Source organism: Heterocephalus glaber, unplaced genomic scaffold (assembly GCF_053883595.1).
Source record: "Heterocephalus glaber isolate CG9 unplaced genomic scaffold, H.glaber_assembly_v1.0 deba00001504, whole genome shotgun sequence".
In the NCBI taxonomy this organism is placed as follows: Eukaryota; Metazoa; Chordata; class Mammalia; order Rodentia; family Bathyergidae; genus Heterocephalus; species Heterocephalus glaber.
In genome coordinates this window covers 72,047,239-72,064,851 of record NW_028258324.1, presented here as the reverse complement: position 1 = coordinate 72,064,851, position 17,613 = coordinate 72,047,239, and positions in this window count along the sequence as shown.

The window sequence follows — 17,613 nt, the reverse complement described above, 5'->3', positions numbered from 1 at the left end:
CACTAAACACGGCCACAATGGAGAAAAGCAAAAGCAGAAGCAGGAGGAGGGATGGGAAAAGGGATAGGTTGCAGAGTTACAGAAATACCCGGACAGGCCTCAAAAAAATTATGATCGAAAAACGCCCTGTCTGCCTCACCCCTGGGCCTTTGCACTTAATTCCTTCTTCTTAAAACGCTTTTACCATATACTCTCAGTTAGAAACTCCCCACTTTCCTCAGGTCTTTGTTCAGATGTCATTTAATCAGAGGCATTCTCTGAGCAACTTATTTCAATCTCAAACTTCCATTTCTTTGGTGGGTTTTGTTTTGTTTTTGAGGTAGAGTCTCTGTATGAAGTCCAGCCTGGCCTTGAACTCACTGCATAGCCCAGGCTGGCCTCGAGCTGATGATCCTCCTGCCTCAGCCTCTGGAGGGCTGGGATTATAGGTGTGCACCACCAGTCACAACTGTTCCTTTTTCCCTTTTTTTTCGGTACCTGGGAACTCAGGACCTTGCGCTTGCCAGGCAGGCACAGTGCCACTGAGCTACATCCCCGGCCCTCCTTTTTCAACACTACATTTTCTTTGCTTTTATTCTTATCATAATGTAGTTTTGTTCCTGCTCAGTCAGCCCAAGCTCACCAGAGACGAAATCTGTAATTTCATCAAAGTCAAATTTGTTGATTCATTTCAGTGAAGGACATAGCACACCAGTGAGTGGAGCTTAGGGCTTGTCTCTGAAGAAATAAAGTTGTTCCAGGATAAAATTGAAATGAAGGACTGTTTCTGTAGGCTCAAAACAAAACACAGCTGGGCGGGGGATTTAGCTCAGTGGTTTCACCACCTGCTGAGCAAGCGCAAGGACCCAAGTTCGATCTCCGATCTCCGGTACCAAACAAAACAAAACAAAACACAGCTGCTGGGTGTGGTGGCGCAGGCCTATGATCCCAGCACTGGGAGGCGGAGTGGAGTGAAGAATCCAGCCTAAGGCCTCTAGTGAGACCCTGCCTCAAACAAACAACAAAAAAAAGAAAGTTCAGCTGTATGTAAAGGGATCAATATCTAACCTGTAAAGTGTGCTGTTTCTATGGAACCTGCAAAGGTTAAAATAGGCAGATGTGGAATGAAATCATTTATCTGAAGCTCTGCGCCCAGAATGAAAATCAAGGCTGCCTCTCTGTGTCAAAGTGATTTAGATCCCCCAGGCTGCACTGGGATGTTTCATTCTTACGGACAAGTGAGAAAGAGGAAGTGGGCACTGGCTTCTGGAAGCTGACCTGGTGTTCTCCTGTTGGGCATGAACAGTTTCAAAATACATCAACACCAGACTGACTGTAATGGACCAAGACAAAACTAGGCCACTCCATAATCGTGTTGAACACAAAACATTTGCAGTATCCAAGCCCCAAACTACCAAACATCCCCTTTCCCAGCTAGCGAGACTCTATTTCCTTTGGTGGGGGTCAGTACGAAGAATTGAACCCAAGGCCTTGCACTGAGCTGCATCCCCAGCCCTTTAAAAAAATTTTTTTTGGCCCGGGGATTTAGCTCAGTGGTTCCGGAGCCTGCCTCGCAAGCGCAAGGTCCCGAGTTCAATCCCTGACACGCACACACACACAAAAAGTGAACATTAAAAAAATTTTTTTTAAATTTTGAGACAAAGTCTCACTGAGTTACTAAGTTTCCCAAGCTTTGAATTGGGTTTCAATTTGTGATCCTCCTGCTTCAGCCTCTAGGATCCTCCTACCTCAGCCTCCCAAGTGCTGGGATTACAAGTATGTGCCACCCCTCCCAGATTCCAGGTCCGTTTTGATCTACAGGCCTTCATTGTGTCCATTTTCTTTCTTTTTTTTTTTTTTTTTTGATGTCCATTTTCTTTCCAGTAGATGGGCCTCTGGCTCCATTCTCTTCCTTCCCTGGCAGGAACTCTTGACTGTACCCTTGAACTCAGAACTCTCTGTCAGGCTCCTCCAGTCACTCCGTGTCATTGGCCTCTGGGAGCAGCACCTGCCCCACAGCTCCCAGCCCTGATGCTTCCTTCAGCCCCACTTCTGGATGCTGGCAACCATCACTTGGAAAAGCGTCACAGGGCCCTACTGGGCCCGCTCTGCAATCTGCTATATCAACACCATATGTTTGCCTTCCTGTCTCTGGATTGATGAGTTATTTTCTCCTGAGTGTTGCCTATCACCTCTGCCATCTGTGACAAGAGTTTTCATAGCCTGGTATTGAGGCTGAGCCCACAGAACTCGCAGACTTCTGGCAAAGGAAAAACAGATGGCGGGAGGTTGGGTTTTCTCCTGATGCCCACCAGGGGGCAGCAGGCCCTGGCGAATGCTGCCGGAATCCCCAGTGCTGGCTCGCCAGAGGCCAGGCAGGCCCTGGGGCAGAGTGTCCTAGGCCACCAGGGCAGAACCTGCAGCCCTGGCCCAAGCTAACCCCTACCTCCCCTCTGAGGAAGCCCTGCGCTCTCCTTGCCCAGATGTTCCCTCCATCCCAGACTAAAAGTCAGGGTTCTCACAGGGCCAAGTGGAGCCAGCTGCTGTGAGCACCTGTCCTGTCCTCGCCTGTCCACTCTGTCAGGCAGGGAGTTGGACACCGCTGGGCCTGAGGGACAAGGGGGGTCCCCAAAATAGCAAGCGTTGCCAAATGGGTAAAGAAACAAAGACATCAGTGTCTAATACATTTAAATCCCTTCATAGGTCTCAGACCCAAAGCGATCCACAGGCCACAGTGACATCGTAAGGTGACACATGGCACACGTTCCTCTGACACTGGCAGACCATCTGACTCCAGAACAAGGCACAGGCGTCCCTGGCCACCACAGGCCCCAGCCCACGGATATCAGGAAGGAGGTGTTCTTTACAGACCCTCCTGCCTTGAGCAGGCCGGTTAGATTCAGAACTTATCTTTTGTGGGTTTTTTATGTGATTAAAGCCCCTCAGAAAACACTGACCACTTAAAAGGATCGAAGACCTTTTGCAGCTCCTTAGTAACCGCTGAGTAAAATGTCGATAAGGATCATTCATCATCGTAATTCCCTGGACCCCAGGAGTCACTTTTGTGAGCATAAAAAGCTGTGGAAATTCACACTCAGGACAGATGTCTTTGTGGCACTGCCTGCCTTCTCTCTGGGAGAGGTAACCCTCTCTGTATCCACTTTACAAGAAGCTCTACCTATACTCCTGCATGGCCTATGTGATTGATTGATTGATTGATTGATGTTTTGAGGCAGGGTCTCACTATTCAGTTCAGCCTGGGCTTGAACTCACTATGCAGCCCAGGCTGGCCTCAAACTCACAGCAATCCTCCTGCCTCAGCCTGCTGAGTGCTGGGATTCCAAGTGTGCACCACTACACCTGGCGGCCTGTGTATTTTGACTGAATTCCTTCATCCAAGACACAAAGAACTGAGGGTGAAGAAAGGGAGGGCCTAATTCCTTGCTGGGTCAGGACCTGGTTTCCCTGTGACCTCAGACTTGGACCTCAGATGCCACCACACATCCCTGTGCATCTGCTCCAGCTGCCTGTGAGACCCTCCCAGATGTTTGCGGCCCCCACTTCCTCCACCTCCTTCGGTCCCTACTCTACTAGGCCTTCCAGCTCTTGGTTCCTCCAGGGTCAAATCTGCCTCCTGTGGCCCTCACCTGAGCCCACACCCTCCCAGGCGCCCTTGAGGGAACTGCACCTGTCTCGCTGAAGGACACTGGCCGATGGCCTGAGCTCCAGAGTGCACTCAGGTTTACTGAGTCCCCATCACCGTTCAAGGCCACGTCCTTGCCCTGGCCAGTCTTGCTTGTCTTCCTTCCTTTCATGAGTGTTTATCCCAAACTCTTGAAGCCGGGCTCAGTGGCGCGCACACACACACACCTGTGATCCCAGCACTCAGGAGGCTGAGGTAAGCGAGGCACAAATTCAAGCCCAGCCTGGGCAACTTAGTGATTTAGTGAGACCCTGTCTCAAAATTTAAAAATGGCTGGGGATGTAGCTCAGAGTGAAGGCCCTGGGTTCAATTTCTAGTACCAAAAAGCAAAACAAGAAAGGTCTACCCCAGTAGTGCTGATGCCTGCATCCCTAGACACCCCAACATTGGAGAAGCCTCAGGGATCACGAAACTCACACTTGAGGTGAGGGCTGAGCACACAGGGAATGAGGGTCAAGGGGCCGGTGAGGTGGTGTCCCCAGAGGGAGCCATGCACTGCGAGGAGGAGGCGGGACTGATGAGGGGGTCCCCAGTGCCCGAATCAGTCAGATTTCCTCACTGTGGCAAAATCTTGAAGAAAATCAGTGTGAAGGAGGAAAGATGTTTGTTTGGGCCATGGTCAGTGACTGCGTTGCTTTGGTGAGGCAGAAACATCAAGGTGGGGAGCAAAGCTGCTCAACCCACGGCAGCCAGGAAGCAGAGAGAGAGAGAGGAGGCCATGATCCCAGCGCTTCCATCAAGGACCCCCAAAGATGCGCCTCTTCCATCTGGGCCACCCTCATGTTTCTGTGGCTTCCCAATAGTGGCATGGGCTGTGGGCCAAGCTTTCAATCTGTGACCATTTGGGGGACATTTAAGGTCCACTGGAGTGAGGTGTGGTGGCACAGGTCTGTAATCCCAGCACTGGGTTCGTTCTTCAGGACTGAAGGGAAAAAATCCCACTTGTAAGGGCACCCTCTAGCTCTGGGAGGCTTGCTGACCTCTGATCCGAGTCCGAGCCCCAGCCCAGGGTGGATGTGCCTTCCCCAGCCCCTCTCGGGGGCCCCTGCCTGGACTGCCTGGCCCTGCCCAGCTTCCAGCCGAGGGAGCACAGGGCTCAACACCAAGTGCAGATAAAGTGGCGTTAAGTCTAGGCTGCCCTTCCGGGGCTGCAGGAGAAGAGAAGCCACTGTGTAAAATCTCAGTGGCCCCTAAGTCCTGCAAAGAATGGGTGGCTTTGTGTGGACAGGAAGGCAGGGGTGAGGGAGGCAGCAGTGAATAGGTTCTGCGGAAGCTGGGTCTCAGGCATAGGCACCCCGCAGGCAGGTGGGCCTGCAGCTGCCCGGGCCTCTGGGGGACAGTGAGGGCAGCTCTGTGCGTGTGTGCATGTGTGTGCGTGCGTGTGTATGCGTGTGGTGCTGGGTTGGAACCAGGATCTTGCACATGCTAAATATGCACTCTACCACAGGGCTATCTTGCCAGCCATAAATAGGTTTTACAGTTTATTGAACCTCCTGTGAAAAACTCGCACAATCACTGCAGTCATCGCAGAATCTTTACTCTTTCCACTGTACTCTAATCTCCAGCTCACTTTTTGCCAGCACTGATGTCGACCTTTGCTGTTCCCTTTCTTCATTCTGTTCCTTTGGCTTGTTTCATTTTGTTTTTCATTTGTTTTATTTGTTTGTGGGGCAGGGATTTAGCTCAGTTGTTCTGCCCCCTACCTAGTAAGCGCAAGGTCCTGAGTTTGATCCCCGGTATGAAAAAAACAACAACAGCTATTTGTTTTTTTGTTTTTTGAGATGGGGTCTCACTGTGAAGTCCAGGCTGGCCTCAAACTCACTATGTAGCCTGGGCTGGTCTCAAACTCATGGTGATCCTCCTGCCTCAGCCTCCAGAGTGCTGAGATTACAGGTGTGTGCCACTATGTGTGGCACTTTTTGCTGTTTTCATGAGGTCTTTTTCTTCTCATACAGGCCATGTCTTGCAAATCTATGTTCGGATTCATTTTTCTTTGCGTAATCTCAGGAATCATAAGCCATGCCAAGGCCAGCTGTCTGGCCACCACCAAAGTGAGTGTGGAATCCAAATACAACCTATGGCAAACCATCCTGAGTGTGCCCGAACTCTTCTGATCTCAGAAGCTGAGCAGGGTGGGGCCTGGTTAGTACTTGGAAGGGAGTCCAAATACAAAAATGACATCTTGTGTGGGCATGTATATTTTCCCTGAATTTCTGTCTTGGATACTGTTGCTTTCCTTGGCATTGGACACCAATGACCATTTGTTTCTTTGAAGTAGTCAGTTGGTTATGCACTTCCTGGCCCAGATAGTGACTGTGTCATTCACGTTGGCAGGGTTCCTCAGCCAGGGAGGAAAAGCCCAAGTTCACATCACATACCTTTTTTTTTTTTTTTGGTACTGCGGATTGAACTCAGGTCCTTGTGCTTGCACAGCAGGCGGCGAAACCACTGAGCTAAATCCCTGGCCTATTTGCTCATTTTTAAAAGGTGGATTATTTGTCTTTGAATTCTTTTTTCTTTTTTTGGTACTAGGGATCGAACTCGGGTCCTTGTGCTTGCGCAGCAGGCGGCAAAACCACTGAGCTAAATCCCTGGCCCTACATCACATACCTTTGACATCCTTCTCCACTGTGAGCCCTTCATGTGAGTCTGCCCAGGTTCCCAGGAAGGGTAGAGATTGGGGGCAGAGGCCACAGCGGGGGCAGGTGCGGGAGTCGCGGGGCTGTGGGTATTGGGACATGGACTCCGCTGCAGCCCCATCCACCAGCAGAGACCTAGGAGAGAGTCAGACTTTGCCAGGAGGCCTGTGAGTCCCATCCCCGTTCCCGTGATCTTTCCGCCAGGCCATCCTCCTCTCCACCAACTGCTTCCCTTCTCAGGGTCCCGTTGCTTGCCTGGGTTCATGCAGTGTCTCACCCATGCCTTCCATGCCGAGACCAGTGGAAGACCAGGAAAATCAGTGACAACTGGGGTGGGTGGCGGGTTTGTATTCCTCACCACCTCAGAGTCCTTCTACAGGGAAGAAATGTATATATATATATATATTTATATTTTAACTTTCAGGCCTGTGACAGTCACCTGGGGATTTGACATCTGATAATATACAAACCAAAAACCCCAACAGTTTTTTTTTTCTTTTTGGGTACCGGGGACCGAACTTGGGACCTTGCACTTTTGAGGCAGGCAGTGGAAGCACTGAGCTAAATAAATCCCTGGCCCCAACCCCAACACTTTTAATAGTCAAATAAAGTTATGTATCTGCATTTTAAAAACATACTTTTAAGTTGTCTTTAAATGGTCCTAAGGGAATAAAGCAAACTTGGTAAGAACAATCAAAGTTGTGATATTTAAAGCAAGCCCTTTTTGGTGGGACTGTAAACTAGTACAACCACTATTTAAATCGATATGGAGATTCCTCAAAAAACTAAAACTAGAAAGTCTACTTGACCCAGATATTCCCCTTCTAGGTTTTTCCCAAATGAGTTAAAGACATCATATTACAGTGATCCATGCATACCCATGTTTATAACAGCACAATTCATAATAGCTAACTCAGAGAAGTGGCCTCGAGATTCATCAACTGGTGAATAAAGAAAATGTGGTATTTATATACAATGGAGTACTACTCTGCCATAAAGAAAGATAAACTTGAGTCAGAGGAAAATGGTTGCACCTTGAAACCATAATGTTAAGTGAAATACAGACACATAAGCTTAAATATTACATGGTTTCTCTTTTATGAGAAACCCAAAATATAAATGAAGAAAAAAGTAAAAGATAGGTAACAGAAAACAGGGAGATAGATCTTTCGCAAATGGGCAGGGGACTGACCAAGAGATGGAGGGGAGGGAGGAGAGAGGGAGCGGACAGAAAAGAATTAAGGTGCATTTAGTACATGCACCAACTCCCCAGGGGGACTGTGATCATTATATACTCCAAACAACCTAATAAAAAAATAATAAAACCTTCAGCCATTTCCTTCTCTTTTCCCTGTCAGTCCAGTGGGTTGGACTCCTCTCCACTCCAGAGCAGCCAAGAACACAGGGCCCCCTCGTCAGAGCCCTTCCCAGGAGGGCAGGGTGTGGCCATTGTCGAGACCAAGCTCTGTGTGATTGTGGCCAAGATGGCGGCTCCCGTGGTCCACCCCAGCCCCATGCAAGGGATTGTGGCTCTGCCTTGGGGGTGGTGTCCCCAGCACAGCAGTGCCCTGATTGTCCTGCTCCGGCTTGGCTCCTATGACAGTGGCAAGTGAAGAAGACTGGAAGCTACTCCCTCCCTCTACTGAGTGACCAGCTCCCAGGCAGGTCTGTCCCTCCGAAAGAAGTGTGCCAATGTCCTTGATTTCACCTGGGCTAAGGAGGAGGTACAGAACTCCAAATTTCCTACAAAAGTGACATCATTTGAACCTGGGCGTGGTGGTGCATGCCTGTAATCTCAGCATTCAGGAGGCTGAGGCAAGAGGATCGCCAGGTTCCAGCCCAGCTACACAGCAAGATCATGTGGCAAGAAACAAAACAAGAACAAAACGGATTAAGTGACTTCGTTTGCAACAGAGTGTGTAGAAGCTCAAGCCTAAATTTTCTCTCAGAAGCAATGAAGGTTGTGGTAAAAAGGGCAATCGAGGAGTTTGATAAATTAGAGAAGCTAAATTGTAGGTGGGTTACTTTACTGAAGAGAACCAGGGAAAGATACAGAGAGAAGCCATTCTGGGGTTAGACAAAAATCTCAAACAATAGCCATAAGTGATATCCCTTTTAGCCACCTGTAGAGTAATTTATGCCCTGGGGAATTGTTGAAACCGGTAATCAGGCAGCAGTTAAGTGGAGCCTAAGAGGTGAGTGTAGACAGGGAAAAAATAGTTCAGAGGAGTCAGCCGGGCTGGCAGGATAGCCGAGTGCCTGCCGGGCACCTGTGAGGCCCTGGGTTCAATCCCGGCACCAGAGGGAGAGAAAGTCTTGGCAGCACGACTGTCACCCAGGTGACTGTGGCATATTGACCACAATGTGTCAATGTAAAAAAAAAATTTTTTTTTTCTGAGACAGGCCCTCCCTATGTAGTTCAGGCTGGTTTTGATTTTTGGCTTTTTGGGGTTTTTTTGGTACTGGGGATCGAACTCAGGTCCTTGTGCTTGTGAGGCAGGCGTGGTGCCACTGAGCTAAATCCCCGGCCCGGTTCAGGCTGGTTTTGAACTTGCAATGGCCTTCTTGCCTCAGCCTCCCAAGTGCTGGGATTGCAGGGGTGCACCACCACGCCTGCCCCGTTTCAGCAATTTTCAGGACAGTTTTACATCTGCAAAATGTAACGGGGATAAAGGTGCAGGCGCAGAGTTCGCCTTACCCCTTCCCCACACCTGCCCGCTCCCCGCTCTCAGCACCCTGCTCCGGAGTGGTACATTTGCCTCGGCTGGTGAACCAACAGTGACACATTGTCACCCCCCGAAGTCCACTGATCACATCAGGGCTCACCCTTGTACGTCCTGTGTGTTCTGACAGATGTATAACGACACTCGTCCACTACTACAGTGTCATACAAAATAGTTGAAGCGTCTTAAAAATCCACCATGCTTCCGGATTCACCCCTCCCACCCCTAAATCTCTGGCAATCACTGAGCATTTTATTATCCCCATGGTTATTTCAGAATGTCACATGGTTGGAATCATACAGTATGTAGCCTTTCCACATCAATTTCTTTTCCAAAGTTGTTTTGGCTTTTTGTTTTGTTTTGTTTTGGCTTTTTGTTTGTGTGGTTTTGGTGTTGGATTTTTTTTTTGTACCAGGGATCGAACTCAGGACCTTGGGCTTGCAAGGCAGGCACAGTGCCACTGAGCTAAATCCCCAGCCCATTGGTTTTGGATTTTTGAGACAGGGTCTTGCTATGTAGTCCAGGGTGGCCTTGAACTCACAGCACTTCTCTGCCTCAGCTTCCCAAGTGCTGGGATTACAAGCATGCTCCACCACACCTGGCTAGATTTTGAAAAGGACAAAAAGTGCAAACAAATGCCCATCAATTGGTGAATAAACTGTGGGAATACTGAGCAATGATAAGGAACAAACTACTTATATCTTCAACACCCAAAACAATTGTGCCGAAAGAAAGTCTCAGCCAACAAGCACACACTGTCTGACTCCCACTGTACAAGGTTCTTGAGCCAGGAAAATCTGGGGGAAATAAATCCGCCTCCGGCCTTGTAGAGGACAAGGCAGCCCCTGTCTGAGCTCCTCATTCCAGCCCAGTTTGGGGACCCCTTCCCCGAGTGACACCAGCCACATCATGCCCTCTCTGTGCCTCAGTTTCCCCGTGTAGACATCCTATTTGTCTCCTTTCGTCCTGACATCTGAGGACTCAGATTCCTCCGTAACCCAATGCTAGTGACACAGGTCTTCATGGCACGGATACCCTGGGCCCTGGAGCTCCTGCCTCAGGCAGTTCTGGCAGGGGCTGGATACCCCCCGCCCCCCGCGCCCAGTCACTAGTGGGGTCAGGGCTTCGTGTGCTCCCCAAAGCACCAAGCTCGGAAGATGAGAGACTGGAGGTCCCTCTTGCCTCTTGTTCCCGTCTTGGGTTTTGCAGCCTAATGAGGGCCCTGAGAATAAAAGCCCCTTGTCCGGAGTTCTGAGCCCTAATCCTCTTACGTGTCGCCATCGGAAGGCTGGAGCCGGCAGCAGAAGGGCTGTTCTGATTCCCTGCCAGCCATCCCCTGTCCCACACTCTGGTGCCAACTGCATCTCATCACAGAGGGTGCTGCCCGGCCACGAAACCACACAGCTGAATGCCATTGCCACCCGGGCCTCTGGTGATGAAGTGGCCAGACTGTGTGCTCTGGCCAGGGCCCGGATGCCAGGACCCCAGAGGGGCCCAGAGGGACCTGGCCTGGCTTCTGCCTCCCTCTCCAGGAAGCCCCCGATGGTTCTTAGAGCACTGATGGGCCTGGGTTGGGCGGCCTCAGGGTCCCTCTGGGATCACTCATCCCTTGGAAGGTTAGGTGGGATCCTGGCTCTGGTTGAGGCTGGCAGGGCCCTGAAGACCCCAGCCCGATCTCCCCATCCAAGTAGCAGAGAGATAGACACCTCCATAGCACCAAGAAATGTGAAGTCCACCTGTAATTCCAGCCCTCAGGGGGCTGAGGCAGGAAGATCACTGTGAGTTTGAGGCCAGCCTAGGCTACATAGTGAGTTCAAGGCCACCCCAGACTACTTAGTGAGACCCTGTCTCAAGAAAACCAGAAAAAAAACAAGTCCCAAGCTCCAGGGTGGCCACTTGGGATCTCCTGCAGGCCATTCTCACAGGAGACACAGGAGAAAGATGGCTGAAGAAACCTGACCAGAAAACAAGCTAGAATTGATTCTTTTAAAGTAGAAATTTCAAAATATCATTTCCCAGAGGATTAATAAAAACAGAGATGCTGCCTGGGTGAAGCCTGGGTGGAGAGACAGGTTGTTGAGTGAGACAAAATGTCACTCTGCAGGGTGACAATGTCGTGAAAGAGAAGCTCTGTGAAATCGTCACTTCCCCATGGGGCAAGAGCAAGACAGGCAGGAGCCTTCCTGTTGGGCACCGGGGAAGCAGCTGGCTCTAGGAGAGCGATGATTCCGCCCCATAAAGTGAGGAGGGATGGGGCCTTAGCACAAAGCAATGTCCTGACCCAAGGAATAAACTGACAACTTCTTGGGGCCTTTGTCACCTACACAAATGTGCCCGAGAAGCCGAGCTGCCACAGCCCAGGGACAGCCCTTAGCCGACCCCACGGGAGGTGGCCCTGGGCCAAGGTGCCCTGGCGCCTGCACCCATACTGCGATCCGTCCCTGAATGTGGGCCACCCTGGAAGGGGTGACCGCGGGTCCCAAAGTTTCTGCAGCCAGCTGCCCCTGAAAGCGCCATCTTTGGCTCAGCACACGTCTCGTGGATGGGCAGGGGCTGGAGGGGCTGCAGCCGGGAGCATCACATACACACACCTGCAACCACACATTCCGGCTCTGTCACACTGCTTGTGCTCGACCCAGACCTCTTTCTTAGGGAAGAAGGCTCAGAGCCTTTTGGAAAAAAGATTCTGGGAGCTCAGCCTGTGGCTGGACTCCGTGCCAGCTGGAGCCCGAGCAATGTCGCGGCCTGAAGTGCTGTGTAGGGTGAGCTGCTGTCGAAAGCCCTGCTAAGCCGGTGGGCCGGGAACCGGAGACCCAGGAACTGGCAGAAGCAGAAGCTTCACAGCTTACAAAATGCTCCTCACACCCCTGCTTTTAGCACCACTAACCGCACACACCCTGGGACCAGCACAGCCACCAGGCTATGACGCCAGGGAAATGGCCAGGCTCTGGGGCCGAGAGGATGCAAATGGCACTCACTGAGTGTACAGGGGGCAGGTGGCAGCTAGAGTCAGCTCACAGGTGATTCTGAAGGGCAGAGAAGGGCCTTGAAAAGATCTTAACAGATTACAAATAGGGCCTTCAGAAGCTGGACCTGGTGGCACCCGCCTGTGATCCCAGCCCTGACGAGACTGAGGCAGGAGGATCACCTCAAGTTCGAGGCCAGCCTGGACTACATAGTGAGTCCAAGGACAGCCTAAACTGCATAGCAAGACCCTGTCTCAAAAAACAAAAAACACAAGATATAAGATACTCAGTTTGTATAAGGGTCAAGTCCAGCCATGGACCCCAAACACCATGGTACAAATGAGCAGTGCCTCCCGCCGGCATCAACAAGACATGGCAGACCATCTGGGTACCAGCTCAGGGTGACTGGCACTGTGTGCTGATGTTGGGGAGTCAGCGCCAGGCAGGGACAAGGGCAAGGGGACTCTGCTGCTCAGAACCCACACCCTCCTGGTGCAGCCACACTCGATCCTGATGTTCCCCGCGGGCCCCAGCCTGTTTGCCCGGGGAGGGTGTGGCCAGAGCAGGAACACCAGGCTCAGGGGTCCAGGCGTGGGTCTCTGGAGTCCCCTGCATCGAAGGGGCATCCAGAGATAGGAGGGAAGGGATAGGGCTCCACGGAAGCACTGCTCTCCAGCCCCGTCAGATCTGGCGAAGTGTTGGAGGGGTCCTAACCCTAAATTCAAAGCCAGCCCCCCAGGTCTCTATGAGGATCTGAGGCTCACTAGAGGCTTGCTTAGTGAATGGTTTGGTAGCTCGAATCATTACTTGTAAAGGCTCAGACTTGGGCCTCCATGTGTAGCCCAATCCTCCCCTGAGAATGTTCGAGTGGGCTGTGTGGCTTGGATTCAGGAAACACCTGAAGTACTCCGACCCCTCCTGAGCTCACCTAGAGCCCTGAGGAAGGGCATCTGGGATATGGAAGGGCCAGCAGAGCTGTCCCCCGAGGGGCAGCTATGGGGTCGAAGACATTCAGCCAGAAGAGAAGAGCCTGGCTATCTTCTGGTCTTGATATTTTGTTTGTTTTATTTGTTTTTGTTTTTGTTTTAGAGACAAGGTCTCACTGTGTAGCCTAGGCTGGCCTTGAACTTGCAGCAATCTTCCTGCCTCAGCCTCCCGAGTCCTAGGATTACAGGCATGCAGCATCATGCCCAGCTTGTCTTCTGGTCTTGAAAAGACCGTGAAAGAAAAAAAAGAGACTGACGGGTCAAGTCTACGGACTCAGAGAGTAGAACAGGTCCAGGGCCTGATGGAGGGAGGTGGGAAGGCTCAGTAGAAGAATGGTCCACCTAACAAAAAGATGGGGAGGTGGCAGAAGAAAAAGGGGAATGGGCCATGGTAGGAGGGAGGGAGGCCCTTCCTGCTGGAGGAAGTCCAGCTGTGCTGTCTTAGTCATTTTCTTCATTGCTGGGACAAAATACCCGACACCCCAACTAGAAGGAGGACAGGTTTATTTTGGCTCATGTCTCAGTCTATAGTTTGTCTCCAAAGCAGGATGGCTTGCATAGGGGCCTGGCTGAGGAGAGCTGCTCACAGCAAAGTGGACAGGAAGTAGAATGGGAAGGGAAAGGAGATTAGCCTTCCAGGCCACCTGTTCTGACCAGACCCTGCCTCCTAGTAGCAAGCCAGCTGTAAACCCCCATAATCCAATTATCTTTCAACAGCTGCGCCTATGGGCCACGAGGCTCTTGGGGGACATCTAGATACAAACCGTAACATGTGCCAGGCTTGTGATCTTTGGGATTCAGAGAGGTGATTTCAGCCACGGATAGAGGACAAGGATCGGCCAGTAATCAAGCTTGTCCTTGCCCTGAGAGTATCTCTGAGGCTGACCACGAAAAGCATGTGCAAGGCCCTTCCCCTTCTGAGCAAGGCTGCCTGGCCCCTGACGTCATGTACCTGAAACTCTTTCCACTTTCCAGGAAGGGTGAATGAAGGCATAGAGCAGCACGACACAGAGAGACCTCGTGACCAGATTGCTGGCTGGGCAAATCGGCCTCGTTTCCATGGTTGCCTTTTGCCGTCTGGGCAGGATGTCCGGGTGCATGACACTTCTCACATGGACACCTCTCTGTGAGTAGCCAGACTCCTGTGTCTGGCATCTGGCAGGGCCGGGGTGGCCCTAGGAGCCAGTGGGAAGTCTTCTTTTCTGTGGGAACTCATTCCATGTGCCAGCAGAGCAGGGAGGAGAGCCCTGGCTCTGGTCTTGCTGCTGCTTCCTCCTGGCAGGGCAGCTCACCCTTGTTGTGGCCTTGGGCAGGGACTCAGGCTGGGGCAGGGACCCGGGGTTCCTGGGTCCCCATCTGTAGAACAAGGGTAGACTCCAGCCTCGCTGGAAACAAAGCCGGCTCCCAGAAACCGTACTGTGTCCCTGGACAGGGCAAAGTGGCCCCCAGGGTAATGACAAGTGTGAGCCACAACCACCGCTTCCCGAGAAAGGCCAATTAGAGTGGTGAGCGGTTCCCACCGAGGCCCTGGCCGCACCTCAAAGCCAGCGCGTGGGCAGCAGCAGCGGGCTGTGTGATGAACGGTGCCAGCTCGGCTGCCCACTGGGCCTGGCTTCAGGGATCCAAATGAGCACCCGGGCTGCCAAGAAGGAAGAGGGCCAACTCCTTTCCTTCCTTCTGCAGGGGAAAAGGAGGAGGAGGAGGAGGAGGAGGAGGAGGAGGAGGAGGAGGAGGAGGAGGAGGAGGAGGGAGCCAGCCATGCCAGCACCCAGCGAAAGCAGGCAGACCCAAGAACAGGGTCATGCTTTGGAGGGCTTGCCAGGGGCATCAGAGAAGGAGTCAACAGGGATCTAAAAAGGGGCTCACCTGGCGGCCCCATCAGTACACCCCAAGGAAGGCTCAGTTCTCTCCCAGGATTTGGGCCACGGCTGCAAACAGGAAACTTCTGGTTCTCAGGAACCGGTCTGCTCTCCATCCATCCATCCATCCAAGGAGACTGTACCCTGTGGAGTGCCCGGGGCACATCTAGAACAAGACAGCCAGGATCCCAGCTTCCAGATCGATATCATTCGGAAGCCAGGCAGGAAACAAGTGTGCCCCTGAGGAGAAATCAGAGTGGTGCTGACTCCGATCCCAGCTCTGGCGATGCCACCGGACCCAAGGAGCTACCGCCCTCTGCCTGGCCCTCCTCCGCTGTGAGGCAGGGACAGTAAAGCATTGGTCACACAGGGTAGGTGTAAGATGGAGAAGCTCCAGAACCCATCAAGGACCACTTTCCAGAAGGGCATTTCTCGACTTCAGCCTTGTCCTTGGGCAAGAGCCCTTCCCTTTCAGTGCCATCCCCGCATGACACGCTCATTGTCTCCTATCACCATCTCTCCCTGATGACAGGGGAAATTCCCAGAATTCCTCCAGTAAACTTCCTTTCATGCCCAATTTCCCAGAGCAGCACCACATGCTTATGGTTAGCACCAAGTGCTGGCGGGCTGACAGGGGTCACCAACAGGGCCCACTCTGACACACAGGGGCTCTCAGGGCAGTCAACAGTGAGGTTTCCAGCAATGGGACAGCAGGCAGTTCTGTGCAGTGGAGGTGAGGGACACCTCATGAGGGGTACTGATGTGAGCAGGATCTGAACTAGGAGAAGGAGCCGGCCACACGGCTATGTGAGAGGAAGACAGACTTGGCAAAGAGGACAAACCCCAGAGATGACAATGAATTTGCCACTCAAGGAACATAAGGAAGACCGCAGCGGTGATAGAATGGATGGAACAAGAGGGAGATGGCGCAAAACAATAACAATAAGGTATTTCGGAACTTAAAATACAGAGAGAATTATAAACCATCAACTGTACCATATATATATCTGGAGGGGAATGAAGGAGTTAATGTGCTAAGGCTTTTGCATCATCTGGGAGGAGGCTAACAGTAATAGCAGGCACTGACAAGAAAGGATGACATTATAACTTCTATAACTGTCCTAGCCAATATGGTAGCCATGAGCCATATGCAGGTGTTTACATTCAAATTAAGGAAATTAAATACATTAAACAATTCAGTTCCTCAGTTGCATTACCCACATTTCAAGTGTTCCATATGTGTGCCAGGCGTGGTGGTATGCCTATAATTCCAGCACTTGGGAGGCTGAGGCAGGAGGATCACCCTGAATTCAAGGCCAGTCTGAACTATATAATGAGTTCAAGTCCAGCCTAATCTCCATAGTGAGATCCTGTCACACACACACAAAAAGCAAATAACAACAACAAGCCATATGTGGCTACTGACTACTGTAACGGGGGATCATAAACACCGAACAACCCCATTTACCCCAGGATGGAAAATTGGCCAGGATGGTTCTACAGAAATCACTAAATGAATAGGAAAAAGCAAACTTTCAAACTGACAGTGGCAAAACATGTAATGATAAAAATAATCATTTCTGACTTCATAAGCTGGGCAATGGTAATGAAGAAAAGTTTGAAACTCCATGCTAGGCATGGTGATGCATGCCTTTAATTCCAGCACTCAAGAGGCTGAGGCAGAACGATCTCTACAAAGTTCAAGGTCAGCCTGGGGTACATAGTGAGACCCTGTATCAAAAATCCAAGCCAAACGAAATGAAACCAAACCAACCAAACAAATCAAAACAAAAAAATAACCCAAAACACTCCAACTTTACACATGGATTTTTAAAGGAGATTGTTCACAAAGCTTTTATTAGGTATTGGAGAGTATTTTGATGCAAAAAACTAAAAATTGAAAATGAGAAGATCAATCTGAAATATAGCAAGTAAGAATATTAGGAACACAGAAGATAAAGTGCATTGAGAAAAATGGAGATTTAAATCCAAATTTACTAGTAATTACAATATTACCAGACTAAATCTTTCAGGGAAAAAATAAAAATATTTTCAGAGTGGTAAAATCATCCATATGTTGATTACAAGATAAATGTCTATACGAAAAGGATACAGGAAGGCTGAAAAATAAAAGAACAGAAGACTATACACTGCAAGCACTTACCAGCAAAAAACTGATGTAACTATAGTAACAACAGACAGCACGGACAGAGATAGAGATGATTATCGTGTGATGTTAGCAATGTACAATTCATCGTGATACACAACAGTTCTACATTTGTAAGCATTCTATGACATGACCTCTTTTTTTGCTGTTGTTTTGACAGTCCTGGGATCAAACCCAGGGCTACTCTAACACTGAGCTACATCCCCAGGCCTTTATTTACTTACTTAGTTTCTTATTTATTTACTGACTTATTTTTGAATTGCCCAGGTTGACTTTGAACTTGTCATCCTCCTGCTTTAGCCTCCCAAGTAGCCAGAATTACAAGTGGGATTATAAGGCACACATTTCCCAGCGTGGACTTATATTTTGCGAAACAAAAACTAATAGAACTATAAGAAAAAATAGACATATCCACCATCATGGTGGAGATTTTCAAAAACAACTTTATTTATTTTTTAAAATCAATTCTTTTATTTATTTGTTTATTTTTGGTATTGGGGATCGAACTTGGGTCTTTGTGCTTGTGAGGAAAGAGGCGGAACCACTGAGCTAAATCTCCAGCCCTCAAAAACAACTTTATTAAGCTAAAAA